The sequence below is a fragment of the Heterodontus francisci genome, chromosome 7 (assembly GCF_036365525.1).
Source record: "Heterodontus francisci isolate sHetFra1 chromosome 7, sHetFra1.hap1, whole genome shotgun sequence".
Taxonomy (NCBI): Eukaryota; Metazoa; Chordata; class Chondrichthyes; order Heterodontiformes; family Heterodontidae; genus Heterodontus; species Heterodontus francisci.
Window position 1 is genome coordinate 4,249,335 of NC_090377.1, and position 11,316 is coordinate 4,260,650.

An 11,316-nucleotide genomic window follows, 5' to 3' on the forward strand; every position below is an offset into this window, starting at 1 on the left:
AGGAAACACTACAAGGATGTCCTTAAAGCCTCCCTGAAATAATGTGACATCTCCACTGATTCGTGGGATTCTCTTGTCAGGGACTGCCCAAAATGTAGAATTAGCATCGTGAAGGTGCCAGCCAGTTTGAACAACGTCGACATGCCCAGGCAGCGACCAAGTGCAAACAGGAGCATTTGGATCACTCAGCTCACCAAACACCACCTGCCCCACCTGTGGCAGAGTGTGTGGATCCAGAATTGGACTATTCAGTCATCGAAGGACCCACAACCCTGGAGTGGAAGAATGTCATCCCCGTTCCCAAGGGACTGCCTAAGAAGAAGATTGCTGAGTAAGTGCTACTTGAAAGCACTGTCAATGATACCTTCCATCACTTTGCTGATGATCAGGAGTAGAATTACAGGGGTGGTAATTGCCTGGGTTGGATTCGTCCTGCTTTTTTTGTATAGGACATGCCTGGGCAATTTTCCACATTGCCAGGTATACGAACATACGAATTAGGAGCAGAAGTCGGCCACTTGGCCCTGAGCTTGCTCCACCATTCAATAAGATCATGACTGATTTGATTGTAACATCGACTTCACATTCCTGCCTGTCCCCGATAACGCCTTGCTTATCAAGAATATATCTCCCTCTGCCTTAAAAATATTTAAGAACTCTGCTTTGAGGAAGAGAATTCCAAAGACTCACGACCCTCTGAGAGAAAAAAATTCACCTCATCTCTGTCTTAAATGGGTGACCCCTTATTTTTAAACAGTCACCCCTAGTTCGAGATTCTCCCACAAGAGGAAACATCCTTTCCACATCCACCCTGTCAAGACCCCTCAGGATATTATATGTTTCAATCAAGTCGTCTCTTACTCTTTTAAATTCCAGCAGATACAAGCCTAGCCTGTCCAATCTTTCCTCATAAGACAACCCGCCCATTTCAGGTATTAGTCTAGTAAACCTTCTCTGAACTGCTTCCAATGCATTTACATCCTTCCTTAAATAAGGAGACCAGTACTGTACACAGTACTCCAGATGTGGTCTCACCAATGCCCTGTATAACTAAAGCATAACCTCCCTACTTTTATATTCAATTTCCCTCGCAATAAATAACACTCTATTAACTTTCCTAATTACGTGCTGAACCTGCATACTAACCTTTTGCGATTCATGCACTAGGACACCCAGATCCCTCTGCATCTCAGAGCTCTGCAATCTCTCACCATTTAGATAATATGCTTTTTTATTCTTCCTGCCAAAATGGACAATTTCACACTTTCCTACATTATACTCCATTTGCCAGATCTTTGCCCACTCACTTAATCTATCTATATCCCTTTGTATCACAGAATCACAGAATTAAAAGTGCAGACGAGGCCCTTCGGCCCTTCGGCCCTTCGGCCCATCGAGTCTGCACTGATGCATTAAAGACACCTGACCTGTCTACCTAATCCCATTTGCCAGCACTTGGCCCATAGCCTTGAATGTTATGACGTGCCAAGTGCTCACTTATGTTCTCTTCACAAGTTACTTTCCCACCAATCTTTGTGTCATCAGCAAATTTAACAACCATACCTTCGGTCCCGTCATCTAAGTCATTTATATAAATTGTAAAAAGTTGACGCCCTGACACAGATCCCTGTGGCTCACCACTCGTTACATCTTGCCAAAAAATTAACCATTTATGCCTACTCTGTTTCCTGTTAGCTAGCCAATCTTCTATCCATGCCAATATGTTACCCCCTACACCATGAGCTTTTATTTTCTGCAATAACCTTTGATGTGGTATCTTATCAAGTGCCTTCTGGAAATCTAAGTACAGTACATCCACCAGTTCCCCTTTATCCACAGCACATGTAACTCCCTCAAAGAACTCCAATAAATTGGTTAATTCCACCCATGGAAATTTCCTTTCTTGTTAGAATGTATCTATTCTGTGTATTCTGAAATATCCCCTTAAATGTCTGCCACTACATCTCCAGTGACCGATCCCTTAACCTAATTTGCCAGTTCATTTGTGCTGGCTCTACTTTCATGCCCTTCTCTCCCTCAAACTGAATGTAATATTCAATCATATTATGATCATTGCTACCTTGGGGGCACCTTCACTATGAGGTCATCAATTGATCCTACCTTGTTGCACAATACCAGGTCTAGTACAGCCTGCTCTCTGGTTGGCTCCAGAATGTTCTGTTCTAAGAAACTATCCCAGAAACATTCTAAGAACTCCTCATCTAGGCTACCTTTGCCTACCTGATATTTCCATACATAATCTGTATGTAGATAAATGTCCCCCATGATTATCACCGTACCTTTCTGACAAGCTTCCATTATTTCTTCCTTTATAGGAAACGTATGAACATAGGAGAAGGAGGAGGCCATTCAGTCCATCAAGCCTGCTCCGTCATTCAATATGATCATGGCTGATCATCCACTTCAATGCTTTTTCCCGCACTATCCCCATATCCCTTTATGTCATTGGTATTTAGAAATCTGTTAATCTCGGCTTTAAACATACTCAATGACTGAGCTTCCACAACCCTCTGGGGTAGAGAATTCCAAAGATTCACAACCCTCTGAGTAAAGAAATTTCTCCTCATCTCTGTCCTACGTGGCTTCCTCCTTATTTTGAAATTGTGTATCCTGGTTCTAGACTCCCCAACCAGTGGAAACATCTTACCTGCATCTACCCTCTAGATCTGTATGGGTAGAGCTGAGAAACACTAAAGGGCAAAAAATGTTAGTGGGGGTTGTATATAGACCCCCAAACTGTAGTGGTGTTGTTGGGAATGGCATTAAACAGGAAATTAGAGATGCATGCAATAAAGGAACATCTGTAATTGTTTCAGATTTCCAGCATCCGCAGTATTTTGCTTTTATATCTGTAATTATGGGTGACTTTAATCTGCATATAGATTGGGCAAATCAAGTTAGTCACAATACCGTAGAGGAGGAATTATTGGAGCGTATACGTGATGGTTTTCTGGACCAATACGTTGAGGAACCAACTAGAGAACAGGTCATCCTAGACTGGGTATTGTGTAATGAGAGAGGAATAATTGACAATCTAGTTGTGTGAGACACCCTGGGGACGAGCGACCATAATATGATAGAATTCTTCATCAAGATGGAGAGTGACATAGTTAATTCTGAGACGAGGGTCCTGAATCTTAGTAAAGGAAACTACGAAGGTATGAGGCACGAGTTGGCTATGACGGATTGGGAAACGTTACTTAAAGGGATGACGGTGGATAGGCAACGGCAAACATTTAAAGAGCGCATGGATGAACTGCAACAATTGTTTATCCCTGTCTGGCGCAAAAGTAAAACGGTAAAGGTAACCAAACCATGGCTTACAAGGGAAATTAGAGATAGCATTAGATCCAAGGAAGAGGCATATAAATCTGCCAGAAAAAACAACAGACCTGAGGATTGGGAGCAGTTTAGAATTCAGCAAAGGAGGATCAAGGGATTGATTAAGAAGGGGAAAATAGAGTACAAGAGCAAGCTTGCAGGGAACATAAAAACTGACTGTAAAAGTTTCTATAGGTATGTGAAGAGAAAAAGATTGGTGAAGACAAATGTCGGTCCCTTACAGTCAGAAACAGGGGAATTTATTATGGGGAATAAAGAAATGGCTGAGCAACTAAATGCATACTTTGGTTCTGTCTTCACAAAGGAGGACACAAATATCATACCAGAAATGTTGGGGAACACAGGGCTTAGTGAGAGAGAGGAACTGAAAGAAATCAGTATTAGTAGAGAAATGGTGTTGGGGAAATTGATGGGATTGAAGGCCGATAAATCCCCAGGGCCTGATGGTTTGCATCCCAGAATACTTAAGGAAGTGGCCCGAGAAATAGTGGATGCATTGGTGGTCATATTCCAAGATTCTATAGACTCTGGAACATTTCCTACAGATTGGAGGGTAGCTACTGTAACCCCACTATTTAAAAAGGGAGGTAGAGAGAAAGCAGGGAATTATAGACCAGTCAGCCTGACGTCGGTATTGGGGAAAATTCTAGAGTCCATTAGCAAAGATTTTACAGCAGAGCACTTAGAGAACAGTGGTAGAATCGGGCAGAGTCAGCATGGATTTACGAAAGGGAAATCATGCTTGACAAATCTACTAGAATTCTTCGAGGATGTAACTAGTAGAGTTGATGAGGGGGAGCCAGTGGAAGAGGTTCATTTGGACTTTCAGAAGGCTTTCGACAAAGTCCCACATAAGAGATTAGCGTGTACAATTAAAGCACATGGGATTGGGGGTAGTGTATTGCGATGGACAGGAAACAAAGAGTAAGGATAAATGGGTCTTTTTCCGAATGGCAGGCAGTGACTAGTGGGGTACCGCAGGGATCGGTGCTAGGACCCCAGCATTTCACAATATATATTAATGATTTAAATGAGGGAACTAAATGTAATATCTCCAAATTTGCAGATGACACAAAACTGGGTGGGAGGGTGAGTTGTGAGGAGGATGCAGAGAGGCTTCAGGGTGATTTGGACAAGTTGAGTGAGTGGGCAAATGCATGGCAGATGCAGTATAATGTGGATAAATGTGAGGTTATCCACTTTGGTAGCAAAAACAGGAAGGCAGATTATTATCTGAATGGCTATAAACTGAGAGAGGGAAATATGCAGCGAGACTGTGGTGTTCTCGTACACCAGTCGCTGAAGTTAAGCATGCAGGTGCAACAGGCGGTAAAAAAGGCAAATGTTATGTTGGTCTTCATAGCGAGAGGATTCGAGTACAGGAGCAGGGATGTCTTGCTGCAATTATACCGGGCCTTGGTGAGGCCACACCTGGAATATTGTGTGCAGTTTTGGTCTCTTAATCTGAGGAAGGATATTCTTGCTATAGAGGGAGTGCAGTGAAGGTTTACCAGACTGATTCCTGGATGGTGGGACCGACGTATGAGGAGAGATTGAGTTGGTTGGGTTTATACTCGCTGGAGTTCAGAAGAGTGAGGGGGGATCTCATAGAAACCTATAAAATTCTAACAGGATTTGACAGGGTCGATGCAGGAAGGATGTTCCCGATGGTGGGGGAGTCCAGAACCAGGGGTCATAGTCTAAGGGTACGGGGTAAACCTTTCAGGACTGAGATGAGGAGAAATTTCTTCACCCAGAGAGTGGTGAGCCTGTGGAATTCGCTACCACAGAAAGCAGTTGCGGCCAAAACATTATATATTTTCAAGAAGGATTTAGATATCGCTCTTGGGTCTAAAGGGATCAAAGGGTTTGGGGCGAAAGCGGGAACAGGTTACTGAGTTGGATGATCAGCCATGATCATGATGAATGGCGGAGCAGGCTCGAAGGGCCGAATGGCTTACTCCTGCTCCTATTTTCTATGTTTCTATGTTTACCCTGTCTATCTCTTTAATTATTTTGCAGGTTTCAATGAGATCACCTCTTATTCTTCGAAATTCTCGAGAATACAGGCCCAGTTTCCCCAATCTCTCTTCCTAGGACAGTCCCACCATCCTGGGAATAAGTCTGGTGAACCTTCGTTGCACTCCCTCTATGGCAATAATATCCTTCCTAAGGTAAGGTGATCAAAACTGCACACTGTACTCCAGGTGCGGTCTAACCAAGGTTCTATACAATTGAAGCAAGACTTCACTACTCCTGTACTCAAATCCTCTTGCAATAAGGGCTAACATACCATTAGCCTTCCTAATTGCTCTGTCCTACAGTGTGGTTAATGTTAGGTGGCCTGTACACCACTCCCACAAGTGACTTTTTGCCTTTATCATTTCTCATCTCTACCCAAACCGCTTCTGCATCCTGGTCTCCTGACTTCGGTCATCCCTCTCTAATGTGCTAATATCGTTATTAATTAACAGAACTACCCCTCCACCTTCTTTAGCTTCCTGTCCTTCCTAAATGTCATGTTCCCTTCAATATTCAGGTCCCAATCTATGTCATCCTGCAGCCATGTCTCTGTAATGGCTATCAGATCGTACTTCTTTATTGCTATTTGCGCTATCAGTTCATCTGTTTTGTTTCGAATGCTAAGTACATTCAGATAAGGAGCCTTTAGTTTTGTCCTTTTATTATTTTTGTTAGGTCTAGCTTGACTGTTGATTTACTCTTAGATTTGTACTCTCTATCCTTTCCTGTCACAGTCTGTTTACATTTCCCATATTAATACCTTTCTCTTTTCCCTAATCTCGACTCTTTGATTTACCACATCTTCCCAAATTTGATCCCTTGCCCCCACTATTCAGTTTAAAATCCTCTCTACTTCTCTAATTATGCAGCTCACAAGAACACTGGTCCCAGCTCAGTACAGGTGTAGACCGTCCCAGCAGTACAATTCCCACTTTCCCCAGTACTGGTGCCAGTGCCCCACAAACCGGAACCCGCCAGTCTGACCCATGCATTCATTTCTCTAATCTTATTTGCCGTATACCAATTTGCACGTGGCTCAGGTAATAATCCAGAGATTGTTATCTTTGAATTTCTACTTCTTATTTTGGCGCCTAGTTCCTCATACTGACTATGCAGAACCATCTTTCTTGCCCTGCCTATGTCATTGGTACCTACATTGACCACGATGACTGGATCCTCCCCCTCCCACTGTAAGTTCCTCTCCAGCCCTGAGCAGATGTCCTGAACCCTGGCACCGGGCAGACAACACAGCCATCTGGACTCTTGCTCTTTGCTGCAGAGAACATTGTCAATCCCCCTAACTATACTGTCCCCCAATACAACTACATTCCTTTTTGCTCCCCCCACTTGAATGGCTTCCTGTACCATGGTCCCATGGTCAGGTTGCTCATCCACCCTGCAGCCCCCACTCTCATCCAAACAAGCTGAAAGAACCTCAAACCTGTTGTACAATCGCAAAGGTTGAGGCTCCTGCGCTCCTGCCCTCTGGCTCCCCTTACCTGCCTCAGTTGCAGCCACATTCTCCTGTCCCTGAGCACTGACCAAATCAGAAGACCCTATCCTAAGGGGTGTGACCACGTCCTGGTACAAAATGCCCAGGTAGCTTTTCCCCTCCCTGATGTGTCGCAGTGTCTGCAGTTCGGACTCCAGTTCAATGAGTCTGAGCCGAAGCTCCTCGAGCCACAGACGTGTTTACCCTGGATCACACTGGCATCCAGGAGCTCCCACATGCTGCAGCCGTGACACATCACCTGTCCTGCCATCCTTAATGTGTTTGAATAAACTACTTAATTATTTTATTCAATTAATTATTTTCCTCTTTTATATATTTCATAGCCTGATCACCAGTTCCTGTACTATTTTAAACGTTAGGAATAGGATAGACCTTAACTGCTTACCGGATACTCACCAAACAGCTAGCTTCATCCCCTGCAGCAGAGTGAGAACCAAATCCTACAGGGTGAAAAAGTTAGAAGAAGCAAAGGAACACATCCTTTCCCAACTCCCTCAATTCACCCAACTATCTACTCAAGTCGCACTCAGTCTCTTTTTTAACTATCTAATTAGTAATCTGTTTACACTATCAATTTTAATTAATACCTCGAATCCTGCTCTGTGCTTATACTCTTATTATAACATTTACTGTTACACTACCCAATTGAATATTTTTAATTTCCCAGGTGCTAATTTGAACTAATACACTCCCTAGTAAATCCACCTTAGTTTTTAGTGTATATACTAATGAATCGATCAAGTCTTATTTTATATTTGATTGATTTAGATTAAATTAAATTAAAATTTTACCGGTATACTCAGCCCGGCGGCTTACTGTTCCCCTGCTCTCTCTATTGATTGTGACGTCACTTTTTGATTTTTTTTTTTCTCCTGCTCTGTTCCTACAGCTCTCTCTCCAATATCCAGCACCCTCAGCCATTTCTTGATCTCACGTGAAGTGAATCGGATTGGAGATGTGACAGTGTGAGTGCGATGGTGTGAGTTGTGACAGTGAGAGCGGGGATGTTGTGAGCTGTGACAATGTGAATTGTGATGGCGTAAGTTGTGATTGGGGAGCCTGTGGTGTCGTGGAAATGTCACTGGACCAGTAATCCAAAGGCCTAGGTTAATACCCTGGGGACATGGGTTCAAATCCCACCATGGCAGCTGGTGGAATTTAAATTAAAGAAATTAATCATAAAAAACAACCTGGAATTGAAAGTTAGTCTCAGTAATGGTGCCATGAAACTATTATGAATTGTCATAAAAACCCATCTGGTTCACTAATGTCCTTCAGGGAATGAAATCTGCCGTCCGTACCTGGTCTGGCCTACATGTGACTCCAGACACACAGTAATGTGATTGACAATTAACTGCCCTCTGAAATGGCCTGGCAAGACACTCAGTTGACAAGGGCAATTAGGGATGGGGAACAAATGGTAGCCTTGACAGCAATACCCACATCCCATGAAAGAGTAATAAAAAAGCTGGATGGAGTGAGCTGGAACGGAGTGAGCTGGGATGGTGTGAGTTGTGATGGAGTGAGCTGGAACGGAGTGAGCTGGGATGGTGTGAGTTGTGATGGAGTGAGCTGGAACGGAGTGAGCTGGGATAGTGTGAGTTGTGATGGAGTGAGCTGGAACGGAGTGAGCTGGGATGGTGTGAGTTGTGATGGAGTGAGCTGGAACGGAGTGAGCTGGGATGGTGTGAGTTGTGATGGAGTGAGCTGGAACGGAGTGAGCTGGGATGGTGTGAGTTGTGATGGAGTGATCTGGAACGGAATGAGCTGGGATGGTGTGAGTTGTGATGGAGTGAGCTGGAACGGAGTGAGCTGGGATGGTGTGAGTTGTGATGGAGTGAGCTGGAACGGAGTGAGCTGGGATGGTGTGAGTTGTGATGGAGTGAGCTGGAACAGAGTGAGCTGGGATGGTGTGAGTTGTGATTGTGAGCTGGAACAGAGTGAGCTGGGATGGTGAGTTGTGATGGAGTGATCTGGAACAGAGTGAGCTGGGATGGTGTGAGTTGTGATGGAGTGAGCTGGAACAGAGTGAGCTGGGATGGTGTGAGTTGTGATGGAGTGAGCTGGAACGGAGTGAGCTGGGATGGTGTGAGTTGTGATGGAGTGGTCTGGAACGGAGTGAGCTGGGATGGTGTGAGTTGTGATGGAGTGAGCTGGAACGGAGTGAGCTGGGATGGTGTGAGTTGTGATGGAGTGAGCTGGAACAGAGTGAGCTGGGATGGTGTGAGTTGTGATGGAGTGAGCTGGAACGGAGTGAGCTGGGATGGTGTGAGTTGTGATGGAGTGAGGTGGAACGGAGTGAGCTGGGATGGTGTGAGTTGTGATGGAGTGATCTGGAACGGAGTGAGCTGGGATGGTGTGAGTTGTGATGGAGTGAGCTGGGATGGTGTGAGTTGTGATGGAGTGATCTGGAACGGAGTGAGCTGGGATGTAGTGAGCTGTGATGGAGTGAGGTGGAACGGAGTGAGCTGGGATGGTGTGAGTTGTGATGGAGTGATCTGGAACGGAGTGAGCTGGGATGGTGTGAGTTGTGATGGAGTGAGCTGGAACGGAGTGAGCTGGGATGGTGAGAGTTGTGATGGAGTGAGCTGGAACGGAGTGAGCTGGGATGGTGTGAGTTGTGATGGAGTGAGCTGGAACGGAGTGAGCTGGGATGGTGTGAGTTGTGATGGAGTGAGCTGGAACGGAGTGAGCTGGGATGGTGTGAGTTGTGATGGAGTGAGCTGGAACAGAGTGAGCTGGGATGGTGAGTTGTGATGGAGTGATCTGGAACAGAGTGAGCTGGGATGGTGTGAGTTGTGATGGAGTGAGCTGGAACAGAGTGAGCTGGGATGGTGTGAGTTGTGATGGAGTGAGCTGGAACGGAGTGAGCTGGGATGGTGTTAGTTGTGATGGAGTGGTCTGGAACGGAGTGAGCTGGGATGGTGTGAGTTGTGATGGAGTGAGCTGGAACGGAGTGAGCTGGGATGGTGTGAGTTGTGATGGAGTGATCTGGAAGGGAGTGAGCTGGGATGGTGTGAGTTGTGATGGAGTGAGCTGGAACGGAGTGAGCTGGGATGGTGTGAGTTGTGATGGAGTGAGCTGGAACGGAGTGAGCTGGGATGGTGTGAGTTGTGATGGAGTGAGCTGGAATGGAGTGAGCTGGGATGGTGTGAGTTGTGATGGAGTGAGCTGGAACGGAGTGAGCTGGGATGGTGTGAGTTGTGATGGAGTGATCTGGAACGGAGTGAGCTGGGATGGTGTGAGTTGTGATGGAGTGATCTGGAACAGAATGAGCTGGGATGGTGTGAATTGTGATGGAGTGAGCTGGAACGGAGTGAGCTGGGATGGTGTGAGTTGTGATGGAGTGAGCTGGAACGGAGTGAGCTGGGATGGTGTGAGTTGTGATGGAGTGAGCTGGAACGGAGTGAGCTGGGATGGTGTGAGTTGTGATGGAGTGAGCTGGAACAGAGTGAGCTGGGATGGTGTGAGTTGTGATGGAGTGAGCTGGAACGGAGTGAGCTGGGATGGTGTGAGTTGTGATGGAGTGAGCTGGAACGGAGTGAGCTGGGATGGTGTGAGTTGTGATGGAGTGAGCTGGAACGGAGTGATTTGGGATGGTGTGAGATGTGATGGAGTGTGCTGGAACGGAGTGAGCTGAATTGGTGTGAGTTGTGATGGAGAGAGCTGGAACGGAGTGAGCTGGGATGGTGTGAGTTGTGATGGAGTGATCTGGAACGGAGTGAGCTGGGATGGTGTGAGTTGTGATGGAGTGATCTGGAGCAGAGTGAGCTGGGATGGTGTGAATTGTGATGGAGTGAGCTGGAACGGAGTGAGCTGGGATGGTGTGAGTTGTGATGGAGTGAGCTGGAACGGAGTGAGCTGGGATGGTGTGAGTTGTGATGGAGTGAGCTGGAACGGAGTGAGCTGGGATGGTGTAAGTTGTGATGGAGTGAGCTGGAACGGAGTGTGCTGGGATGGTGTGAGTTCTGATGGAGTGAGCTGGAACGGAGTGAGCTGGGATGGTGTGAGTTGTGATGGAGTGAGCTGGAACGGAGTGAGCTGGGATGCTGTGAGTTGTGATGGAGTGAGCTGGAACGGAGTGAGCTGGGATGGTGTGAGTTGTGATGGAGTGAGCTGGAACGGAGTGAGCTGGGATGGTGTGAGTTGTGATGGAGTGATCTGGAACGGAGTGAGCTGGGATGGTGTGAGTTGTGATGGAGTGAGCTGGAACGGAGTGAGCTGGGATGGTGTGAGTTGTCATGGAGTGATCTGGAACGGAGTGAGCTGGGATGGTGTGAGTTGTGATGGAGTGAGCTGGAACGGAGTGAGCTGGGATGGTGTGAGTTGTGATGGAGTGAGCTGGAACGGAGTGAGCTGGGATGGTGTGAGTTGTGATGGAGTGAGCTGGAACGGAGTGAGCTGGGATGGTGTGAGTT